This window comes from Pinus tabuliformis, chromosome 4_1, assembly GCF_031772625.1.
Source record: "Pinus tabuliformis cultivar Carrire ecotype Pingquan chromosome 4_1, CPIR1, whole genome shotgun sequence".
Classification (NCBI taxonomy): domain Eukaryota; kingdom Viridiplantae; phylum Streptophyta; class Pinopsida; order Pinales; family Pinaceae; genus Pinus; species Pinus tabuliformis.
The window spans coordinates 130,225,469-130,231,149 of record NC_142303.1 but is presented as its reverse complement, the minus strand read 5'-3'; the positions used below and the strand labels follow the sequence as shown (position 1 = coordinate 130,231,149).

General features: G+C 38.4%; 1 pseudogene; it reads right to left on the bottom strand.

Annotated features, from left to right (window-relative positions):
* Positions 1–3,786: 3,786 nt before the first annotated feature.
* LOC149174539 (LEAF RUST 10 DISEASE-RESISTANCE LOCUS RECEPTOR-LIKE PROTEIN KINASE-like 2.1 pseudogene) lies at positions 3,787–4,509 on the bottom strand (annotated as a pseudogene).
* Positions 4,510–5,681: the final 1,172 nt, after the last annotated feature.

Sequence of the window (5,681 nt, the reverse complement as noted above, 5' to 3'; positions counted from 1 at the left end):
GTAAACCTTAAATTATGTACAATACCCAACAAAAATACATTTGATGGCCTTTTAATCTAGTTTATTTCTATCTTCCTTTGGGACATGAGCAAAGCCTTTAGAACCAAAAACTCTCAAATGCTTAACTGCAGGCTTATAGCCAAATAAAGCTTCAAAAGGAGTTTTGAAATCTAAACTTCTTGTTGGACTCCTATTCTTTAGATATACCATAGTATTAATTACTTCAGCCCAAAACCCATTAGAAAGATTCTTACCTTTTAACATACTGTGAGCACACTCCACAAGGGTTTTGTTCTTCCTCTCTGCAACCTCGTTCTGTTGAGGAGTGTGGGGTACTGTAAACTGTTGTTGTATCCCATGATCTTTGCAGTATTTGAGGACACAAGCTTTCTTGTACTCTCCCCCTTGATCCGAGCAGAGAATCCTGATGCATTTACCTGTTTGCTTTTCAACCATACTTCTGAACTCCTTGAAGTATTCAAAAGTGTGGCTCTTCTTCCTAAGGAAATACACCCAAGTAAATATAGTACAATCATCAATAAACAATAAAAAATGCTATGCACCACCTAATACCCTTGTGTGCATAGGCCGACATAAATCTGTGTGTACCAGCTCGAGTATATATCTCCTCCTTCTATCAACATTCACAGGAAATTCATCTATGTGCATCTTTCCAAGTGCACATGCATCACAATCAATATGGACAAGCTTTAAAACATGAAGACCTTCAACCATACCTCTTTTCTATAATATCAACAGATCATTGAAGTTAATATGGTCAAACCTCCGATGCCATAAGTCCATTGTAGTCATAGTAGATGATGTCAATGCCTAATGTGGTGCGCTTTTGACATTTAGCTTGTACAAACCTCCCACACAAATACCTGATACAATAGGCTTCATATGATCCAACAGATCTTTAATAACACAATATGATTTATAAAATTCACCTTGATATTCTCATCAGTTATCATAGCGACAAAGATCATATTCTTTTTGATCTCAGGTACATACATTACATTATGAATATGTCTAATATTTCCATCAAGCAAAACAATAGGAATATTGCGATAGCCTTTGATTTGGTACCCTCTCTCATCGCCATGATAGATGTTTTCTCCACTATTGGTCTCTTTGAAGTCTTCAAACCACTGTTTGTTCCCTGTGATGTGGATGGATGCACCTAAGTCCACAAACCAGGTATTTGCTTCATCATCCTTAGCCAAAACCATAGAGTCAGATATGAACAGTCTGAGGTTTTGACTATGTTCCTCATCAACAAAATGAACTACATGCCATTTGTGTCTCTTTCGGACTTCATCAGACTTCTTATTCATGCAATATCTGGCTATATGGTCAGTTCTACCACAATAAAAACATTTCATCGCAGAGTCATTTCTATTGAAAGACGTACCTTGAGGTGGGGGCATCTTTCTATGTGGGGTTGAACTGCTCTTCTATCCTGCATTTGTCTTTCCTCTAAAGGGCTTCTTCTTCACCATTAAGGCCAGATTTAAACTTTGAGGTTTATGAGTCAGCCACCTTTCCTCCTCTTGCATGAGGATCCCTATCAATTCTTCAAACATGGGGGCTTTTTCTCTTGCATTTAAGCCAGTGATGAACATATGATACTCGTCAGTCATACCATCCATGGTAATTGTGACCAAATCTTTATCTGGCACAACTTCACTGATGTCACCTAGCTTGATCTTGACCTCCTTGATCAATGAAATCAATGCTACAACTATCTCATTCTCCTCCATCTTAATGGAGAGAATCTTGCTCTTCAAGAACAACAATCGATTGGTGTTCTTGATCTCATAGAGATCCTTGAGCGTCTTCCAGATTTCTGGTGCAGTCTTGCAATCACGGATATGGGGAATAATGCAATTTCTGACTAACAATTTCAGGAGAATTCTCGCCTTAGTCTCCCGCTTATCCCAGTCTTGGATTGTTGTTGTTGTTCCTCCTGCAAGCATGTTTGGCTTCACCTCATCATTATTCACAATTTCCCATGCATTGTGTCCCTCAAGTAGGGTCTGCAACTTAAATTTCCATCCAACTTGTTACTCTCATTGAGGTATGCTTTTGCTAACTGATTATTCATCTTGAATTAAAAAACTTCAACCCTAGCAACTTAAAAAAACAACCCCAGATCTTAAAAAATATTGTAAATGTCGGATCCATTGAAAACTTTAATTAAAACAGAAGCTAAATCCCTTTTTTAAGAGATCATTCCAAATTCCTTCTTTAACAAAAATTCGCCCCCTTTATCAAATAACGAGCCCCATTTTCTTTTAATTAAAGAATTAAATTAAAAAAAAAAACTTTAAATTTGAAAAACCTTAATTAAAATCTTAATTTTAAACTTAAACTCCACTCCAATTCATTAAAATCAACAATTCAATCCTAAATATAGATATAGAGATGCATGCGGAGTTTCTCTGCCTTCCCTGTTTGACAGGCGACAAAGGAGGCACTAGAAGCCATGATTCCATCAACTTTAGCATTATGGTTCGTGGTATGATACTGAAGAGAAACCTAAGAGCTCTCTGGGATGGGCTTCAGATACACTGTGTTAGGCGACGCAGAACTACTGGAAAAGCTGACCTTCAAAATTACATTCTCAACATTACATGATTTATAGTTATTTGTGACTTGGATTTCATACGCATAACAGATTATATGGCTGGTGTGGCTGCTACCCGTCTCCTTCCAAGTCGCCAATATTTCACTCACCCAGTTCATTGTAGATGCAATGGTCCATGGCTCCTTGCAAACCTAGCCTACTTTGTGGCCATTTTCAAAGAGGGATTTCAGAAGCACCGTCCACACCGCTCAGCCTCCCATGCATCTCCACCGAAGCGTCACAAGATCAGACCATAGTGATGGAATTTCCTGGGGATCAAGAAGGACTCTGTGAAAAATGAGTCTCAAACTGATGAAAAACTAGTTATTGCACAGGAAAAACAAGAACCTGTCGCTACTGAGAAAATGACGAGTCTTACTGCATCTACCCATGTGTCCTCTTCTCACACAGTAGACTTGGTGCCCTTTGACTGCAGTAGAGCCGTGTTATCGAGAAAAATAAAAACACGTAAGGTCGGACTATATCAGTGCGACTATGGCGCTGGATCCCACATTGATCGCCGCCCAATTTCCCTTAAAAATCGAGCCTCCCAGATCTACCTCCCAGGCACATAGATCTTCCTCCCAGCCTTCAATATAACTCCTCCACTCAGGGTTACAGGCAGTCCTCAACCCTGTAGCTCCGATACCATGTTAAAAATAGAAGAATCAAATTAAGTGAATTGAACCTAGGTAGCTCGCAGGTGTGGAATGCCACCCTGAGACTACCTCTATAGAACACGCTCTTCCCTTACAATCATTACATCAGAAATATATAATTCACACACAATTAGGGAAGTTGAAACAACACCCTAGAAGGAAGGAAAAAACTCTTAATCTAAGGTTCATTTGAACGTCACTCCATTAATACATTTCATCATTAATCTCAATAGATGGGTGATTCAACCCCATCAAATTTTTTTGGCAAACCCAAAATCTTGAAATTTGACAGCTATAAACTAGATTTACAAAAATCACTATGAGATTTCATCAAAATATTACCAAAATTTCCATTATTTTGAAAGCAAAAAGACAATCTGGTTAAACTACTGCATTTAAATAACCCAATCTGAGTTACCAATTTAGGACTGCATAAATCAAATTTCTCTGGATGTCAACCAAAACAAGATTAAATAGCCCAATCTGTAACTCTGAAATCTATAACCTAAATTCAATTGAAGAAGATTCTTCCACATAATACAATAAGGGTTTTCCAGGTGAAGATGAGGGGGGATTTGAGGGCAAAGAAGGATTGGCGACGTCACCTCCATTTCCTTGTAGCATTTGCACAACGCTGCTCATACTTGGGCGATCTTTGTAGTTGTAGTGGATGCACCATAATCCCAATTTAGTCATTATTCTCGCCTTCTCCTCATCTTCTACTTCCACTTCTCCTCCTCCTCTCAATATCATTCCCAACTCCCCTCTCTCAAGTAGCTTGAAATCCCATTCTAGAAAGTAAAACTGTCTGGAATGACTCACCTTCCAATTGAAGTTCTTTCTTTCCCTAAAAATCTCTAACAAAAGCATTCCAAAACTATAGACATCTGATTTGTCTGTAACAAGTCCCAGAGCTCTATCACACACGTCTGGCACAACATATCTCGACGTCCCTCTCGCGATAGTCATTGAGATATTGTCGTCTCTCTTCCCACAAAGTTTTGCAAGACCAAAATCAGAAAATTTTGGTGTGAAGTCAGCGTTCAACAATGTATTGTGAGGTTTGATGTCGAAGTGTATGATGTGATTCTCATAATCTTGGTGTAAATATGCAATTCCAGGAGCAACGCCCAAAGCTATTGAATACAAATTTACCGATGTTAACAATCTCCCCTTCTCCTTTCCGTCGAAGATAAATTTCTCGAGAGACCCATTAGTCATGAATTCATATACCAATGCGCTTGTAAGGCTTTCAAAGCAATACCCCAACAGACGAACCAAATTGACGTGATGGAGCCACCCAATGGTGGCCACTTCATTTATAAAGTTGGTGCTCTCTCCATGTCGATGTCTAACCAGAAGCTTAACGACCACTACAGTGTTGTTTCTAATCTTTCCTTTATACACAACACCAAAACCCCCTTCTCCCAATTTTTCTGCAAAGATGTTTGTGATCTTCTTGATTTGTGAGAGCGAATATATGGTTGGAATTTGATCAACATATTCCTTTAGGAATTCCTCCACTTTGTAAATAGAGCAGCAAGAAGTGACTTTTCTCCTCTTTGCACATAACGTTATACCCAATAATAATATCGTTTCTATGAATACATCTGCTCCAGCGGAAACACCTAGAGTTGTTCAAATGATTTTAGAAATCAAGAAACCTAGCCATATCAATCAACAGATCAACGAAAACAATTGTGAGAGTATCTTTACCTATTGCAATGCCATTCGTACCCTTCTTTCCTTATTCACAAACATGAAGAGAAATTATCTTATTGACATGGCTGCTTAGCCAAAATATTCAGAGATGCTGCTACATAAATATGAATGAAAGAATACCTTTGCCAAAGCATTTTCCAGTACTAGGTCCATCCATGCAATAGCAGAAGAATGACGCAACCCCATCTGTAACTGAAACATTGTAACCACAAATCCCTCCACTTTCTTGACATGATGTACAACTTTCATTTCTCTATGCATCATTATAAAGCAATTCTATTATTCCATCATAAATTGTTACTTGGTCCTCCACATCACATAGTGACACCAGATACCCAGTGTCGTTCAAAGTGTAATAGAAAGTATCATTACATTTCCTGAGCTCCTCTATTTCATCCACAAAAGATGTGCTACACTTGTACACATTTAGAGTTGACTTGTATCTGCTTGTAATGTTGAAGGTAGACCCTGCAAATTCGGAGGCTTCTAGTCCATCTGAAAATTGGCAGTATTGGCCCTTAACTATCATGAAGGAGTTATTTTGGTAAATTTGTAGTATTGTGTAATCCTACTTATTAATCTTAGTTACTTGATTTGAGTTCTTCACACAATCAATCTAAAAGTGAGGGTCACCACATCCATTCTTTCCTGCACCAAAAGGATACTAAAAA